General features: G+C 35.2%; 1 protein-coding gene across 2 annotated transcripts in view; it reads left to right on the forward strand.

The window, feature by feature from the left end:
• The window catches only part of LOC135833124 (myb-like protein AA), a 342,443-nt gene that overhangs the window by 42,081 nt on the left and 279,831 nt on the right, over window positions 1-20,531 (forward strand). The window contains exon 1 of one of the 2 annotated variants that reach the window (XM_065346765.1): window positions 13,946-14,222. The exons of the other annotated variant lie outside the window; for it this stretch is intronic. The gene's annotated coding sequence lies outside the window, so the exon portion shown is untranslated. Of the gene's footprint in view, window positions 1-13,945; window positions 14,223-20,531 lie in introns of those variants that run through there. 2 annotated transcript variants of the gene reach the window in all.

A 20,531-nucleotide genomic window follows, 5' to 3' on the forward strand; every position in this document is an offset into this window, starting at 1 on the left:
TACGAGAAAGGCGCCCGATATACGATACCGCATCCATATGATTGTCTTTTGCATCGTGTCAGCCGAGTCGACAATTTCGAAAAGCATTTTCGAAAAAGCCTTTCATCTATTTTACAAAAATAAACGACGACAAAGATAATAGCTCGGGCGATTTCCACACCGAAAATGGGAAACAGTTGGCTAACGGGTGTTAAAATTACAAACCTCGATATTCGATACATTGAATATTCGATGCCGCCATCGCCATCGCCACCTCCTCCTTTGTACGAGTATACCCTGTAGGACAACTTGTTATTATTTTCACTCTAAATACTGCTCAACACGCGTCACTTCGTTCTACGTAGGCCTTGCAAGTGTGTATTTTTATACGTACCACGTTAATGTGTAGGTAAGGTACCTATCTTTTTACACATTTGGTAAGAAAAATACAACGTACATATAACTTACCCTGTTTGTAATTTTGCGAAAAGAAAGACAATCATGTGAGCGTTATGATATATGGGAGGTTTGTTGATGGAATGTCAGATTGTGGGGGGGGGGGGGGGGGTGAAAAACGTTGAGTGAACAACTGCCTACTTATCAGACTTGATGGTATAATACGAAAACATAACAATTTTTTATGGAGAACCTTATCACCAAAATAATTATGTGAAAAAGGGTCCAAAAATTATGAAAAGTCGGTAAAAATCTGATGCTAAAACCTTCAAAAATGACGAAAAAATTATTTCTTCACAAGGCATAAAAATTGTGCAAAATGTAGTAGAAATTGTTTTTAAAAAAATTGAAAGTACATAATACACGAAAGACGTTCAAAAATCAATCGAACATCATCTAGTACGTACGTTTGGACAAAGTTAAGCAAAAAAAGACCCCCCCCCCAACTCCTCCCTAAAGTATACAAGAACGAGTCCGAAATTCAAAAATGAAGTACGTACGAGTACATCAAAATGTGGTACTGCAACGAATGAATTATTCTTGATGCCATAAAATAATATTCGCCTAATTATATAGAATCTCATACAAAGAACAAAACAAGAATATTAAATTGCAGAATTTCAAATTACGTTGCTCAAACCGCGCTACGATGTGACGATTACAAATTACCAATGCATTTATTTTGCTACACTTCTAATCGTAAGCACTAAGCAGGTATCTAATTTTCGACGTTAGCGAAGCAGTACCAGATACTCCAACATATCAAGATCTTTAGCTTCTTCCGGACACACTATCAGAGCTCACGTGCTTTGTAGTAGTGCAATCACAAGTCCTCGAGTAATAATACGATAATGAATTTAATACACAAGGTGTCCCTTCGAACATATGTCAGTACACAGGATTTGTTTCATTTAATCTAGGACTTCTGTAGGATTTTTGTAATACTTTTAATTTAATTTTAAAATTTCTGAAAGGCCTTGAGCATAGTGTTTCTCAGATTTTCATTTTCTCTCTCAAAAAATGTATGTACATATACTTAAGATCAAAATTGGGAAGTATTTTTGAGATTTTACTTCCTCCTCTCAAATGTTCTCAATTTATGATTTTGATATTCTTTTTTTTTGTTAGCTCCATTGTTTCAAACTTGAGCGTTGGGTGTTTTGATAATTAATAATTTTTTTGTTTAAGGGTCATTCCACATCAATTCGACCAAGAAGTGGTAAGGGGGGTTGGCGATTTTTTTAGAAATTTTTCCTGTGAGAAAGCCTTTTGAAAGGATGACCAATGGCGCAAATCGCAGTCCTGTAGCCCTTTTTTAAAGGCTGCTAGGGGTTGTCAAAGTTTTCAGTGAACTTGAAATATCATCCATTTCAACAGTGGATTACTCGATAACTGCGATACCTACCAAAATGGAACTTTTCCCAATAGTTAAGGGTTTTGAAAAGCTTTTTGGTGATATCATAAAAATCAGTGTTGCCACTTTTTTTCGCACGAAAAATTAGCTCGAAAAGTTTCAAAACGTAATTTTCATATCTTTCCGACTCTCAAAAATTTTGAAAAAAATATATTGTGGATATGTTTTCATGCTGAACAACATAGTATTAAAAAATTTGGATGGCATTATGTCTTAAAGTCGATTTTAAAAAATTGAAAGTTTGCAAAAAAATTCGATTTTTTGATTTAAAATATGAAAAAAAAAATGTTGATTGGTGAAGTTGACCCATTTGATTCCAATTTTTACGTATCCGATGAAAAAGTTGAGAAAACCCTTTCGCTCGATGAAATGAACTCATCACCAAAAAAAAAATCAAAATTCAAAAAAATTCAATTTTAAATTCCAAACATCAAAAAAAGTTTAAATTTATTCAGTTGCCTTATTTTGACCTCTTTCTGAATGGGACACTCTGTATAAATGCAACAAATAATACACGAGTACATGCATAGTGCATACGATGAAATTACATATGTGCAAACGTGATGCATTCTCGATAACTTCAGATATAAAGTTACATGGAATTTCACGCCAACTAAACGTAATAATTATAAATATCGCGCACCTCTTCTAATTAATATCGTGTAGCATTGGACAACTCAAGACCAAGACGACAACACCATGACACCAACGTTGACAATTTTTCGCTACCTCGCGATCACACGCCACTGGAAACGATATTTTTACGTCAACGAGGCGCCAAAATAAATACTCTTGAACTTTAATACACTACGCTTAGCACTTCATTTACCATAGTCGAGTAAATTTTCAGATATACGAGTACACGAATACTATTCCCAGCTCAACATTAGGCTATACTACAAGTAGAGTATAATAAGATGCATCAACAACTTCATGCATGCGTAGAAAATGAAAACAAAACTTCTCCAACTCTGAGCAGTGAGCAAGCACACATCACCAATTCTAGGTTACGGCCGGCCGCTAAAGCCAGTGCCAATTTACCAGCTGTGTATAGAATGTATACAATACACATTATACATACAGCTTCGAAGCCGAGCTGAATGTATTTTTATATCGATTGAGCAATCGCGGCGAAATGCGAAAAAAAGAGAAGAAAACGCTACGATAAACAATGACGAATTGAAAAACCGCACCGACGCGACGACGCGACGTCGAGCTGTGTTATAATAATTGAGTGAGGAATTAAAACGGCTTATCGTTGATAATTTTTCCAATTCCAGCACATGGTGTTTTCCCATAATGTCGCCTGTGGTTATTCACATTTCACAGTTCTATATACTCGTGTATATCAATTCGTATAGGTAAAGGTATATTTGTGAACTATGTTTTTTCTCCAGATTCCACATTGAATTTTGCTCGCACAGTTTATATTTTTTTCAGAATTTTTGAGAGTCGGAACGATATGAAAACTACGTTTTGAAACTTTTCGAGCTAATTTTTCGTACGAAAAAAAGTGGCAACACTGATTTTTATGATATCACCAAAAAACCTTTCAAAACCCCTAACTATTGGAAAAAGTTCCATTTTGGTAGGTATCGCGGTTATCGAGTAATCCACTGCTGAAATTGATGATAATTCAAGTTCACTGAAAACTTTGACACCCCCTAGCTGCCTTTAAAAAAGGCTAGAGGGCTGCGATTTGCGCCATTGGTCATCTCTTTGGAAGGTCTTTCCACAGGAAAAATTTCAAAAAAATCGCCAATCCCTCTACCACTTCTTGGTCGAATTGACGTGGAATGACCCATAAAATTTCTTGGGTGAATCTGTCATAATTTTTTTCAATTTTGACGATTGACAAAATTTTATCCATTTCCTGATAATTTTATCGTCGTTTTCAATGTCTATATGTGCGCATTTGACCAGTTTTTTGTAAATTTTTAATTTTTTCATTTTACGTAATTTTGATGATACCGAGTAATTTCTTAATTTTCATGTTTTTAAACAATATTTAGCTCCATCAATTTTGTAACTTTTTAGTAAATTTGAAATTTTCGAACAGTTATGGAGAGCGAGAATGTAGAATCCGAAAAATCAATGGATATTTGATCTCAGCGGGCTCAAATTGTTAAAAAACAATAATTTGTCATTTCGCAGTTTCATGATTTTTTAAATTTTTTTCAAAATTTAGTGTGAGAAAAGAAAACATGGTGAGTCTGAGATGTGAATATTCAAGCTCAGTGCTCTTGAAAACCTAACAAACAACGCGTGACTTGTCATTTTCATTTTCATTTTTTTAATATATATATTTTGATCCGGTCCAAGAGCAGAGTTGATTTGGGCGGGGGTAGGGAGTGGCTTGAAAGAGTCGAATCAAAAAAACAAACCAATCTTTAAATTACCAATCGATGTGACTTTACTTTTGAATTTATTTTGTATTTTGTTCACAATTAAAGGAATTCGTGTTCTCCCTCCCACCCAGTGTCAAGATTCAGTTTTGAATTTTTTTTTGTAATTGGGTGAAACTCGAGGTAGGCTTGCTCCACATTTTTAGTTCAAGTTGATAAAGCAAAAAATTTCAGTAAAAAAAAAAACCTTCGGAACCAAAAACGTTTCTTTTTTAGTTTAACTTGAAGAAGTTAAATGCTGTCCTAATTCACTCTTGTTCGACATCGACATGTTTATTTTATTCGAAGACAAATTGTATTGACCTCGTTAATGAATATAAAATTTAAAAATTTTCAACAGGAGACCTATCGACGAAGCCTTTTCTTTTATAATCACTTAATTGTATATAATTAGCTTCGAACGACTAGAACCATTCGTATACCGAGATGAGAGAAATTCGTAGAATTTTGCCTGACATGGGGCGCCCGGGTCAAAAGACCCGGTGATCTTTTCGATTTGATGTATTCGTACTTCGTAGGATTTAATTTTCTTTTTTTTCGCAAATTGCCAATTGGTCGTGTTTGTGACGTCAATGTGTTTTTTTTTTGTAATTTAAAGCTTCCGCGTTACTATGATGCATGGTACGAAAAGCAAAACATTTCTTTGTAATTGACTTTTATTAATGGATTCTTTTCTTTTCATTATGTTACAGGTATGTGGATGTGCTGCCAGATATTGGTTTTCTTTTCACGAGAAAAAAAATTTTCTAGATAATTCGACGAAAATTTATTTAGAATTTCAGTCTACGTTCTTGGGGTAAAGTATTGCAAAAAATTCAATTTTAGCAATTTTCAAGGTAAAAATACCAACGAGATAGACAAACAGGCGCTCACAGTAAATGGAAGTAAATTGAAATTTTCCCAGAGTGAAAAAAATTGTCGTGTTCGTTCAGATTGAAAAAATTTTGTCTGCGATAAAATAGGATAAAGAGACGATAGATGAGTTTACTCGAGTCTTAAAAGTGATGATCATCCCTGCGGTATGCGTTTATACGTACATAGAAGAGGTTTCACTTTTTATTTCTCTTCGTGGTTGCTGATGGGGAGAATCTTGGTGTAAGTGTACATATAATATCGAGAAAATTTTGTCATTATTTGATGTATATATGTTGGCGTTGAACTTGGATAAGGGTCGTTGTTCCCGGGTGAATTTATTCATAAACGATTAACGTCTTAAAGTTGAAACTTCTCTCGAGGTGAAAATCCAATAATGAAATGAAATTTGTAAAGGAGTAATTTACAAAGTAATACATCAAAATTGCGAATCGACCCGAGTAAAGAGAAAGATACGAGCTTCGAGTATAAAACTTTTCACAGCTAGTATCGGAATTGTCTACTGTAAAATAAAACCCCGAAATTAATATCAAAGAAATGCGAAATTATCGCGGATAAAGTTTTCTGACGTGTTCACATTTATTCGCGTTTTATAATGTAACGAGTTTAATTGCTTTGGAAAAATGAGTTTATGTGTAGTTTTTTTTTTTTATACCTGTACTTCGAAGTGTTGGAATTTAACAACCGTAAAGAAATCGAGCAAAGGAAAAAAATTTAATTCGACGTGGTGTACGAGTACCATACCGTAGGACTTTATACGACTGTGAGAGTAAGTAGGTGTACGTATATAGTATTACATCGTGTTTAGAAGCATCGAAAAGGTATTTTTTTTGTCGTGTTTTTAAACAAATCTACCGCGAAGCGTTTTTAAATGAGAAAATTGTACTGCGAGATATCAGAAAGTAATTGAAGCTTTATGTGGGATCTAGTTTAATTTGTAAAAGGATAGATTCTCGTTTTCCTAAAGGATTAAGTTTTAAATTAAGAAATTGTATTCGATTTACGTTTAGACGTCGGTTTGGATGCGATGAGAGATGCTTCTCGCTGATGATGTCAGTGCCGGTGTCGGTGCCGGTGTTTTGCTTGTGTTTTTATTCATTAAAGCCAAAGCGATGTAGATGGCTGCGTTATTGTGGTTCAGGTTCGGTTTTCGTTCAACTCTTTTATGGTTCTTATGCGCGCTAACGAGGTTATCTTATTTCCTGCGCTCCACTGCCGTGTAAGTAACGGATTCGATACACTCGACGTAATTGAAAACATGACCGCGACAATGATTTGAAAAAAAAATTCATCAGGGGTTGGTAAAATACGAAATTTATCGTTGGTGGGTTGGGTTTGATTGGAAGAGTGTCGAGATGACCTGATGTATAAAGTACAAAAATTGAAATGATTTTCTCAAAATTATTCTCGAATAGCAAAAATGACTTGGGCCTTTATTTTTTGAAAATTTAGATTGATTCGGAATTTTTGGAATACTACTGACAATTTTCGCTCTGGTCATTAAAAATTCCATTTTTTTAGGTTTGGAATTTTTTTACATGCTTTATACTGTTAAAGTAAAAAGTTGGCGAGTTTGCAGTAAGTAATAGTTGAATGAAAGATCAAAATTATTCATGTTTCTTTTAGCAAAAATCACTGTGAGAAATCTTTATTTTTTTCATGGAATATAATTTTTTTCGAATAAATCTTTTTTGGATTGAAAAATGTATTTTTTTCACGAGTTGAGAATCTCAAATACAAAAAAAAAACGTCAATTTTTGTAGTTGATTCTATTTTCCAATGCACGAGAGAATAATCAACTTTTGCTGCAGCCTTCAGATCGGTTTAAAAGTGGTTCCAAACGGTCTGAAAAGTCAACTTATCTAAAAAAAAATATGTAGTGCAGTTTTTTGAATAATTTTCTGAAAAAATATAAGATTTTGGAATTTTTTTTCAAGTTTGAGATCTTCAACTTAAGTATAAAATATAGCTCCAATCGATTCAAAATGTCTAATAATTCATGATACATATGTAGGATTGAATTTTAAATTGTCGAAGCTCATTATTGCATCGTCTTCTGGAGCAATTTGAAATTGCTGAAGAGAAGTCAACTTTTGTTAGACAATCTAGATTGGTTCAAAAGTAGTTGCAATCAATTCAGGAGATCAACTAGATGAGTATAAGAAAGTTTGGAGTAATTTTCTGTAAGAATACGATACAATTTTGAAATTTTGTAAAAGAGATCTTAACTTGTAAAAAATACTCTCTTCAACTACTCACCTCGATTTTGTGATTTGTCTGTTTTATGATTTCAAAATCACAAACTTGTGACTGAATTGAATTTTTAGCTCATTTCTGGAGAATTTCGTATTTGCAGGAGAATGTTGGAGAAAAGTTGACAATTGTCGGAGACTCTAGATCGGAACAATTAGGTGGTTGGAATCGATTCAGGACATCAACTTTTGAGTTCAGAAGAAGTTTTGAGTAATTTTTTTGGTTGCAAAAATAGACAATTTTGAATCTTTTTAAAATTTAAGATCTTCAAATAATTAAAAAAATTTACTCTCTTCAACCAGTCACATCGGGTTTGCGATTCGCCTGCTTCAATCGATTCAAAATCACAAACTTTTGACAGGATTAAATTTTTAGCTGCCAAGTTGATGATAAGTGGTAACAAAGCCTTCTGGAGCAATTCTAAATTACTGTAGAAAAATCAACTTTTACTTGAGTCTCTCGATTAACTCGAAAATGGTCACGATAAATCGAGGGGAGGAGGTGGACTTGAGTATATATAATCGATTTTCAGATTTTCATTTCTAGACATACTCATACCTACTTCTTTTTGTAAAAAATTAACATATACCTATGTATTGAATTTTCTACTGAAGGATTCTTTCTGCCTTTTCAAAAATTCGCCAAAAATTGAAAAATCAACGTTGAGAGCACAAAATTTGGTTCTTAGGTTTGAGTTTCATGTTTTGTTCTTAATATGAGCCCATTTTTAGCTCAATCGGAGTTGACAGATTGTGAAAGTTCCATTTTTAGCTCCAGGGTGGATTGTTTTTCAACTTTTTTCAAATTTTAATATGTATATGTAGAGCCTAGCAAAAATCATGACGAAATGATCTCATTAAGACGTACGAAAATTTCTGATTTTCTGGTCAACCTAACCCTCCCCCTTTATTCGTGTCGAAAAAAATATCAATTTTTTTAGCTTAGGTGGTCTGTTGATGCCCTTATCACGTACAAATGTTAATCAGTTGTTCAATAATTTTAATTTTAACATCTGGTGATTACAATTATCATACGTGAAAAGAAAAAATGAATAATTATAGAAGTCTTGCATTTGGTAAAAATGAACTTTGAACTTTTCTAATGGTCCAAAAGCGATCATATGCAAGTACTAAAGACATCTAGAGACCAGCTGAACTGAATTTTTTTTAAAAAATTTGATCTCTAGTCGATAGGGGGGACAAACGTTGACTAAATTTGGCCATAATTTGTCGCTAGACTCCATCGAAATTCAAAAAAAATTGAAAAACAACAGATCCTATGTATTACACACTGAAACTGAAAATTTTTCTGTAAGTATACTTTTTTTAATTTTCGAAAAATTTCAAACATGGAATTGAAAGCAGGTAATTTTGAGTTGACCCAATTTCTATGCGAGATTCCAAATCTTGCAGATGAAAATGGCCTCGAACACTAATTTCAATAAACCTACACGATGCTATAAAAGTTTACAAATTCCATTTGCTAAACCTCTCCTGGGTACGAAAGGGCTAATTATCTCGCTTCGATAAAATTGATCTCCTCGTGCAACTAATTGATTATCGCTTCTTGTAGCATCGGCTCTTGTTAAGTAGAAGTACAACACTGTACTCGTACTTGTATGTAACTCTTTCTCAAGTACTATAATTCGACGAACGATTCTTGTTTGTCTGATAACGGGCAGCGTTATGAGCTTTACGTAACGTTAACGTTATAAAACGTTAAAATGCATCGATATATTCTCGATTGTTATACAAATTCCAACTTTATGTGGGTACAGCTAACGCAATGGCGACGCATAAATCATTGCAGGCCGCGCTTGTTCTGTACTTTTTTCTCTCTTTTTACACTATACACACTCACTATGTGTGTATACTGTATAGTACTCGTATATGCGATCGACGTCGTAAATTGGAATATTTTTCAACGGTTTACGTATACGCACGTATTGAATATCTCGTAAGTTTGCTTCAACGACATGTCGTTTTCGAAATACCAGAAAGGAAAAAAAATCGGTGTCTTACGAATAGGTAGGTAAATACTATGCAAAACACCGATCAGAGAATGGTCAGTTTATTAGTGTAGAAAAATTTTTCTCATCCTTTCTGTACGAAAGAATGACTTTCATTTTCATGAACCTAAAAAATTAAAATTTTAAAATTTTTGGGGAATTCGGAATTCTTAAAAATTAATTTTTGTTGGTATACTTCTCAAATGTCTTCAATTCCTTCAATTTTGGAAATATTTCAGTGGAGGATTGTTTTTGTTCATCTTCTCAATAGTTACGCCAGAATTTATTCATTTTTGCGTAATTTAAAAAATTAATATAGAGCACTTGTTACCCTCAAAAGTACATATCTGCCATGCATTGGCGAAATTCCATTCCAATAAACGTCCATCATTTCTGACTGTTGAAAAATTTGCTCCAAGTCCGAGGGTACAGTTTTCCAAATCCATTTATTTATTTTTCTTTGATTTCCAACACGAGAACGTACGAGTATAATACCTACATATTACAGTTCGAGAATGAAAATTTACATTCGCATATACGCAAACACACCTACCCAATACGTGTGGTTATACAAGTACCTTCTGCTCAATATTTTCAAACACCTTCGTATATATGTATAATTCACAGCCAACGACCTTCGCAATTTTTTCCCCTCTCTATCAGTTCGCCTGAAAATTCTATTACTTGTGGGCGGAATTGAAAAAACAAAATATTACATTTTTATTTATATAACATCTGCTCCTGCTGCTGTTCTGTGGTACATTGTTCGCGCGATCAAATTAATCGACTAAAAATTAATAATACACGAGCCGCAATCCCCCCTTTCCCCAGTCACCGCTTTAAATCCGTTCCATCAGAAAGGTTATTGTCGCTTCGACACGTTTCCCATGCAAAAAAATCATAGATTAGTAGTACTGCAGTAGTACCACAATACTACTTTCAAAGTCATGAACAATTAGTATACTGGAAGTAGTACTGGTATTATACTTGAGTAGTACTGCAGTACTACTTTCAAATTCATGTACTATTTATTTAGTAGTTCAGTATTACTCAGTATTACAGTACTGGAAGTAGTACTAATATTATACTTTAGTAGTACTGACCATGTACTGACTATAGTACTGAAGTAGTACTGAACCTCGCATCACCCTACAACTCACAGTGGGCTGTGAGCACCCTCAAAACGGGCGTAATTCAAAAACTTACAACGAACTCTAAAACAGTGGTACAATGATATCCTCCCTTATGTTTTTGGGGTCCCAGAATACGAATTCGACAATATTTTTTTGTAGGGGTGGGGGTGAGGGGGTGAAGGGGGCGAAAAATTCAAAATTTGACTATAATGATGTGTGATACATCGAAATGTATGTTTTTGAGGGTGTAGATCACGAATCTGACAATACTTTTTTCGTAAAGGTCAATGGTGGGGGCTGAGACGGTGAAAATGGTTAAAAATTCAAAATTTGACCATAATGATGTCCAATAGAAAATTCTTCATCCCCCGCCCTTCACCCCTTCTACACCCTCGAAAACGTACATTTTGACATATCACACGTCATTATGGTCAAATTTTGAATTTTTCACCGTTTTCACCCCCTTCATCCGCCACAATTCACCCCTACGAGAAAAATATTGTCAAATTCGTGATCTACACCCTCAAAAACATACAATTCGATATATCACACATCATTATGGTCAAATTTTGAATTTTTCACCCCTTCATCTCCCACCATTCACCCCTACGAAAAAAATATTGTCAAATTCGTGATCTACAACCTCGAAAACATACATTTCGACATATCACACATCATTATAGTCGAATTTTGTATTTTTCGCCCCTTCACCCCCTCGCCCCCACCCCTACAAAAAAATATTGTTGAATTCGTATTCTGGGACCCCAAAAACATAAGGGAGGATATCATTGTACCATTGTTTTAGGGTTCATCGTAAGTTTTTGAGTTACACGCCCGTTTTTAGGGTGCTCATACAGCCCACTGTGCAACTAATGTAATTCAAAAATGCTCCATCAGTACTATATTAATACTATAGCATGTTTTAGATCCGTCTTCAGTACTTCCACAGAAGTTAAGCAGTCTCAGGCCTGGCTAGAGGTTGGATGGGTGACCGTTTAGAAATTATTCTCTAGGAGTACTGAAGTTTGGTAGTTCAGTAGTACTGTAGTAAAACTAGGTGCAGTTCTGCTGTGTGATACTATTTTTTTCATAGAATCGTGAAGTTACAGTACTACTGAAAAGTAGTACTGCAGTATTACTTTTCAGTAGTACTGTGGTACTACTGTGTGATGGTACTAGAGTACTACTTGAAAAGTTCAAATTGTTACTACTGAAAGTAGTACTGCTTTCAGTATTAAATTAGTAGTACTATTTTTTTGCATGGGTTACTAGAAGGTTTATAAAACAAATTAACGAATTATTCAAATTTATAGGCGGTTTTGATTTTTTTTTTCTCGAACCATCGTGTGTCTAGGCGTAAGTATTTCGTCCTTCACAAGAATTCACCGCGTTGAATAATTTTTTTTTTATTGCATGCTAAGAATGCCAAGAGAATAGAAGCAAAGTACAGAATCAAGGATCACGAAATGTGATGCATGATGTAGAGAACGAGTGCGAGAAAATTAATCAAAGTTTTGAATTTTTACATAGACAGGTGTGGTAGTATAGAAAGGAGAGTCTGACCAAATATTAAGGCGATATTTGTACCCAGCTCCTCAAAAACATAACAAATGATACAGTTTGGATACCTGTGGAAACGGTTGGGAGGGTTAGATCAAAAAACTAAGTACATATTCAATCTCAGCACCCCTAAAAACCTAACAAACGATGTGTTACACGGCATTATAATTTTTTTCATATTGAGAATAAGCAGGGGTGCTTGAGGTGGACGTTGGGAGGGTCAGATCAAAAAATCAAGTTAATATTCGAACTCAGCATCCACTTGAACCTAACAAACGATATGTCACACGGTATTATAATTTTTTTTTCATCTTCAGACTAAATGGGAGTGCCTGTGTTGGGAGTTGGGAGGGTCAGATCAAAAAACTAAGTTGATATTCGAACTCAGCATCCACATAAACTCAACAAACGATATGCCACTTGACATCATTTTGACATGACCAGCTCGTATAAAAATTCCCACTCTGACTCTTTTTTTCACGCCAGGTTATTTTAAATAATATTTTTGCGTAAAACTTTATTTTGAAAAATTTAAATATTATGCTAGGTAATTAAAGTTATTTACCTGATCAATACATTTTCTAGAAAATAATAAAATTGTGAAAGTTTGTAAAATTGAAAGAAACTCAAAATGAACTAATTTTTCATCTCAAAAAAGTGACTCGCTCTCAACAGGTACTTGCCACGATGGCGTCGTGGGAGTATTTGTCGTAGTCGGGCGACGTGAGTTCGCTTGAGGACAATGTGGCCTTGTGGTATGGTGAAAATATAGTGCTCACGGACGAGCCCTTACGTTGCCCGATCACACGAATATTTCCCACGGTACGTCGTGGAAAACTCGTCGTTGAACACCAGGGAACTTTTCGGCTAGTAAAAAATGTGTTTTTTGGCGTTTTTGTTCATTTCCACCAATTTTTTCTACTACTTCGTGGGTTCCTAATCATAGGAGTTTTATAAATTTGCAAATTAATTGAAGAATTTTTCACTTTACCTGACGATTTTTTGATATATCAATCTTCGAGTTGTTCTGTTTTCAATACCCTGACCGAATGATCCCCTTTAAATGACATCTAGAGTGACCAGTGGTTTTAGTTTTAGTTCAAACTGAAATCTCATTTCTAATTTTTGCTCGAAAAATCTCAAAATCAAAGTCTTCTTGAGAAAAGTGGGTGAAAAAGATCTCAACTTATGGGAGATTTTGTGCTCTACAATTATTTTATTCCCCTTCGCTTTTTTCATATTAATATAACTCCTTAGTTTTTTTTTCAAAAGTGAAAAAATCGAAGAAAAAAATCAAATTCTAGTGATAGGAAATTCTACTCTCCACGCCTCCACAAATGCCTCTTTTCATTTTTTTGATAGAAACTCAGTTGCTCCCAAAATTTGATGGTTTGTGATGAAACATTTGAAATTTTTTCGTTAAAAAAATGATTTTTGGGAACAACCAAAAATCCATTGAAAAAATGTTGAGCAAGATTGTGTGGATTTTTCAGGGAAGCTTTTTTCGAGATACTTTGAGCCAAGATGAAAAAACTCGTACTTGGTTGAACAAATTTTTTTCGAACTTTACACATGATTCTTTCAGTATGTGAAAATGAATACGAAATTTTGATCTAAGAACTGTTCAGGGTCAAATGATGTAATATTTCGCGAACATATTGTACTTATGGATGGCTCATAATACAAGTACTTACTTAATGCTCGACAGCTCAACGTTATTAAAAACTTGCACATGCTTAGACCTGCTGCACATTGTAAGCGATTGTTTGTTATTAAGTGTTAAACGCTCTCTGGCGTCTGGTTTGAGAAACTGCTTAATGGAATGCAAGCCGTTCGCCAGTCCGTATCGAAACAACTCGCTTCGTGAGTTTTGCCGTTTGCGTTATTACGTTAGTATTTTATTCGACGTTTTCGACGATTGTGCGGTGATAGTGTGTAGTACGGCTTCTTTTTTTGAAAATTTCATTCACTCTTTCGTCAAACGAGAAAATTTCGTTCGCGATCATTCGAAAGAAATTCGATAAAAATTGTGAGTAGTGAATGTGTGTTTTTTTTCAAGCCTCTTCTGTTCGATTCGATTCATCGCCATCGATCAAATCTCAACGATCAAGTTGTTATCATTTTCATCGTCGATGATCAATGTAAGGATAACGTATACGATTTATGTGAGGATTTCGCCGAATCCGTTCCTTCAACCCCCCTATCCTTAGGGGTGATGGATCAGCGAGATGTTTTCTGATACCAACCTACCTGAAGTCTATACCTACCTGATCAAAAAGTGTTCGCGAAATGTGCTCAATTGTGTTTTTTTAAAAAATCGTTTGCAGTGTTGTGTGTGTGTGTTTTTTCTCGATAAATCGAAGTGTTTACATTTTTTTTTCTCGTTTCTTAGTCGCGTTTGAGATTAAAATGTCTCGATGCTCTATTAAATACGCGTATATTTTCAATCTCGTAACGCGTAAGTGATTTAAGTGTCCTTTGGGAATACATAACGTTAGCTCAGCGATCGCATTCTAAACGTTTAATTGCTCGTAAGAGAATTTTTTATACGTGCTTTGAGAAAGGTACTTGACCGAAGAAGTTTTTTCACTGCTTTTTTTTCTTTCTTACATTTTACTCAAATATGTACCACCTATAGGTATGTGTGTACTCTGCTGTGTACATCTAAAAGCCCACAAGTCTCTCGGTGTAACTTTGTCACTTTGCCATCCGGCCCCTAGACAGTCGTGTAGGAAGCAGGAAGTATACGGTTTCGGATTATATCGGTTGCGTAACCGTTGCGTTAGCTCGCCGATGTTGCATGCTTCTCTCCGGTGTGCTGCTGGTGGAACATGTTGCCACAGAAAGAGGCTCGTTTCGTCGACACCTTGCTAGACCGCCAACTGGTTCAGGTTTTTATGTTGTTTTTGGTTCAAAAATTTGTACCAAAACGTGCAGTTTTGTTTGTCGATCGTGATACTCGTAGTTGGGGATAGAGCTGTGTTTACCTAGGTTTTCAGAAACTGTCATATTTTTCGTATCTGAGGTTGCAAGGGTGTTGGTTCAAGGTGGAAAGGGGAATGAGAGGAAAGGAATGAATATGGGAATGTAAGCTGAGGGCAGAAGATAACAATCATGTCTCGGTGCAGGAGGATCTAATATGTAAAGTTTCGAAAAAATTATCAATTAAGTAGAGATTTTCAATTTTTACTCAAAATATCTTGAAACAAAGCCATTTGGTAAAAATTAATTGCAATCTATTGATGGAAAATTTTATACTGTGGATTTTTGTTCGTTTTCATTTTTTTCGTTGGACCCTCTATTTTTCCAGAAAATCAATTCTGAGAAGAATTTGAGTTTCCACTGAAACAAACTTGATTGTTTTAATAAAAAAAATCACAAATTCATTTTTTTTTTTTTGTTGAAAAATTGAAGGGGTTATACAATTAAAAAAAATTGAAAAGAAGCAAAATCGCAAGGATATTCTGAACAAAAATTCAATAACTCCGCTTAGTTCAAGTTGAAAAGGGATCTGTATAGTGTATATCCCATTTGTGGATTTTGAAAACGATTTTGGTAGTAGAAAAATCGCCCAAGCATTTTCAAAGAAAAAACCCGCCAAAAATTTATGAAAAATTAACGATCGTAGCGTTACCTCCGCATCAATTTGTGACTCAACGATTCGCGATTTGCAAACTACCATCGTTATTGGGACTTGAGAGAGAAATTGTGCTAATTTACGGTTACTCTTCGTTGAAAAATTAACATTCTCGGAAGGATGATATGTTCGAACTTTGACGTTTATTTATTCATTCGTCAAGCTTCAATTTTAATTTAATGGCGAAAAATTCTGAAGTTAAAACGTCGCGAATTTTACCGAGTTTATACAATTTCATTACATAGGTATTTTATCATTAGAGGAAAATGCATTTTGAAAGTTGCGTGTACTCTCGTAACTTTTGTACCTCGCCTGTCTGTTTTACTCGTTGTGGAAATTTCTTCCCTTTATGAATGAAAATGGGTCACGATGTGTTTGGAGTTTGGAGGAAGGGAAAAAAGAGGGTTCCCTTCTGATAGGTAGTGAAATTTAAGTCTGTTGTATGTCATTATTATATTGTCTCATACCCTTTCTTCCTTCTCCACTTTGATTTTTTTGGCCAAAAAAGCTGAGTGTAATTGTACGTACGAGAAGGACCGGAAGGCTTTCAATTGCAGTGAAATCGAACTAAATGTCTGTAATTGAGATATCTAAATGGTCATTGAAAATAAAAAAGAACACCCGTGCTCAAAATATCTTGTCATTTCAAGTTTCGTCGTCAGCTTTAGGAAATTCCCTTCTCTTGAATTCTCAATTTAACATCAAAAATTCTTCATTTGCTCATCTCTGTGTCTGTCTAATGCTCGAGAAAATCAAAAATTCTAATTTTAGGTTAAAAGGTGTTGAGAAAGGTTGAAAATCCAGCTCAAAAATCATTCCACGTCTTGTCTGATAATTCTGAATTATTACCAAGCAAATTCGTTCTTTTTCCAGAACCTTTCTTTGCTTGAATTTCTCAATCAGTACTTCAAAAAATTGTTATTTGCTGAGAACGAGAAAGTCTTCTTTTGAGAAAGTCGAAACTCACATGTTTCAAGTTTTTTACACATAGAAGAGGAGCACGATTTTTGATATCTAAGATCGAAAGCTCGTATTTTTGAAATTTGGTAGGTAGGCATTTTGTGAACCACTGACCTAATTCTTTAATGCTAGGGAATCCCCCTTCAGAAGTGAACTAAAGGTCATCTACGAGTTTTTAAAAAAATGGTAGAATTTGTTCCATTTTGAGAACGCACTCGTACCAATTTTGGTCATTTTTGTCACTTCAATACAACGGTGAAAAATTGGTTATTTTTCTCGATTTTTGAAATTGGCAATAATCACCAAAAATTGGCACCACTTCGTTCCAAAATATTTCCCCAGTTTTAGAAATTATTTTATCTTTCCATGTTTTAACATAATTAATGCAAAATTTATGAAAAGAAACAATTTTCAGAACTAGAATTTACCCAAAAATAAGTGATTTGCAAATTTTCAACCAGTAGAACTCTAAAAATAGTCTCAGATTTTGACGGAAATGGCTTACGTCGCGAGACAGAATCTCAAATTCTATCTTTTGGAACTGGATCATTTTCTCCAAAACAGGCTGGGTTAGGGTTAGATCAAAAAATACGATTTTTTTGAAAATGAACGCTCCTCGAGGACCCACATTTCCGCACAAGGGCACTTCTAGAGCCAAAAATTTTTCTGAGTGATTTTCAACTCAAACTGAAGGTCTCTACTGAATTCAGTCAAAATCCTCGTACATTCCCCCCCCCCCCTGCGATCCACCATCATTCTGTAACTGCAGTTCCAACTTGCGTACAATCTCGATCTTTGTGATTAAAATTCGTTACCCTCCCTTTAACCTCGCCCCTTTCTGATATTCAATGCAAAATTAAACATCGTGTAGAACGAATTCACAGTCCGATGAATTAAAATAGAAACCTCGATCTCGATTCGATGTTTATGAAAAATATTAAAAACGCAGAAAAGCAAAGAAAATACATTCAAGAAGAAGAAAGAAAATTATAAGATGTATATTTTTCGCGATTTGTTTTGAATTGCGAAATAGAACGAGAATTATTTTTATAACTTGTTTGAATTACGTTTGGAAATTGTTTTAAAAATGGCAAAAAAATGAGCACATCGAACGATACGATACGATATATTACGCAAATTTTAATACAAGTTTGTGAAATTGTTGTACGAGTTACTCGTCGAATTGCGTATCTTTACGATAAAAATGACGTCTTCGAAGGGACCTTTTTTTTTATTCCGTATAATTCTGGTCAGGGAAATGAATCTTTTTTTTCGTGTTTTTCGTGTTTGCTCGAAACGGATATATAAGGCGAATATCGTTGTGTTATGCGACGATATCGATATTATAAATTTTTTTCGACGCAGTAAAAAGTTTTCTTCGAGTGTATATAAAAACATTAAAAGTTGCTAAGTTTTTTGCCGCGGAAATAAGTAGTACGTAACTGAGAAGGTGAGGAGTAAAAAGTACACATAGAAAGATAGTAAAAGCTATTAGCGAAGTACGTTAAAGAGTCGTGTAAATGATGAGGATGCGAGGGGGATGAGGGTGGAAACGGCGTAACGCTGTGAAAATTGACATTAATAGGATTCACGTTTTTCGGATGAGTTCGTCTACGTTGTTGTATGGGCAAAAGCATGGTATAATTGTGGTTCGCTCGGATGCGGAGAGATAAACCAGAGAGAAAGAAAGAAAGTATAGAAAGAGGTGCAACGCAGCCGAGACTTTTTGCGGTAGAAAGGATGGAGTGCGGGGGCGGGGGCTGGGGAGGGGTTGTGGTGGTGTTTCGAGACGAAAGATTCTCGTGTTGTGTATAAAAAGAACCCAGTTTGGTGCGGAGGTGCAGGAAAACACAGCCAGCGCGAGCAAAACGACCGACCCAGCGGTGGTGTCCTGGAAAAGTTTACGTGCGGTAGACGTTTCGATTTTCCCGTCGTTGTTAATCAAAGTGAAAACAATGCGTCGTCCTGTTTCGCTTTTGTATATAAAAAGTTCGCATTCGCTTTCACTGGCGCGGCAAACGCCACCGCCAATGAACTTGGCTCGAAAAAGGGTTTTCTTTTTTCGGCATTACATAGTTTGTTTACAAAGTCGCTGAACGACAACGCCGTGGCAAGGCAACGCGTATTATGCTCCAAAAGCGATTAAGATCTTAGTCTGTCGAGCTTTTTTTTTTCAACGATAACTTTTTCACTGTACGCCTAACGTCGTCGTCGAATCTATTGAAATAGGTATTAGTGTCGCGTTTCTTCGCAGCTTTTTTCCATCGTGCTAAGATGAAAGTTGCGAGGAGTTTTTTTTTTCACGTGGGCGGATGTTGGGTTGTAATTGGTGAGATACTGGCGTCGTGTTGGCCTATTTTTTTTTCAGCAGAGGGTTTGCGAAGTTGGCTGGCTCGAGTGTTTGCCGAATTTTTGAGATTTCGTGCGCTTGAGGGTCAAAAATATCGAAATAGGCCATTTTTATTGTGGAGTTTGAGTTCTGAAATATGTATTTGGATTGGAGTAGGTCTGAAAAAGTGACATCATATTGGTCCATTTTTTGATCTCTGTTGCTGTTTTGGCAGCAAAGAAGTCTTATGAAGTCTACTGACCCAATCGAGTTTTGTGTTCTGGAGAATGTGTTATGGCTTTATGGGTGCTGGATGGCAACTTGAAACTGTTTTGTAGGATCACAATGGGCTGTATTTATTCTGCAGTCTGGATTCTGAATTCATTGAGGTCAAAATTGACGAATTATTAGCAAATTCCATCGGTGTTCTTGCATTTGCATCTATCCAGGTTCTAATTTGAGGTTATTTTTCAAATAAGGAGCATTCCATAGACAACGGATTCGGTAAAAGGACCTCAGACGATTTGATCGCAATGATCATATGTACCGGAAAACATCTCGCAGACGGATTCGGCGATATCCTCAATCATTTGCTTCGATGAGGACTGATTTTGAGGTGGTACTTGGCTTATGGAGCTACTTTCAAGAATTCCGAAGGCCACTGTGTGCCTAAAAAGTTTCCCATTGGTGTAAAATTGAACCTTTGTGTAGAGATTCAAAACCAAAGATCTTTTTATATGGCCTAAAAGTATAAATCCTAGTCTTTCGACCATCTTTCAGTGCATTCTATGGGTAAATTTTTCCAAAAAGCATCAATAATGAACGCTCTGAACCACGTTGAAATTGTCAAATTTATCGTAGTCATTTGCTGCTATCTGAAAGTACACGATAAATCTCATCTAAATTTTCACAAATGTCTTAGCATCTTCGTAATCCATTGCGAATGTGTAAAATTTGCATACCTATAAAATTCTTCATAGATGTTCGTTGCAATAAAAAAAGCTGTTACGCGAATTTTGTCTACTCGTCGTAATGCAGCCGTTACAAAAACATCGACTCTTTTTCAACGCTTGTAACTCTTTTGGAGAATGGAAAATACGTGGAATTTGATAGCGTTTTTTTATGGGTCTTGTCGAGTAGTATAAAATACGTTATGTGCAATTTTTGTCTATGGTGTGAATTGGAGAAGTTAAGCAGCGTTGAAATTTTCAAATACACCTGTAACTTCTTGAAATTTGCTAAAAGAAACAGAGGAGGGATGCAAATGTACGTTTATGACGTTTTTTATAGTTTTTATCGAGTGTTGCTAAAAAAAAAGCGACGAAAAGGTCTCGGTTAATTGTTGCCTATATCTTTCGTTATTCGATGACGATATAAAAGAGGGAAATTTTTAAACACCTGTAGCGTATTTAGGGTTGCGAATAAGCGACATTTGAATATGATATTTTTTTGGTAGATCTTTTCAAGTACTGTCGAAAAGGTTATGTGATATTTTTGCCTGTATGTTGAAATAAAGGCGTTGCT

This window comes from Planococcus citri, chromosome 1 (assembly GCF_950023065.1).
Source record: "Planococcus citri chromosome 1, ihPlaCitr1.1, whole genome shotgun sequence".
NCBI lineage: Eukaryota > Metazoa > Arthropoda > Insecta > Hemiptera > Pseudococcidae > Planococcus > Planococcus citri.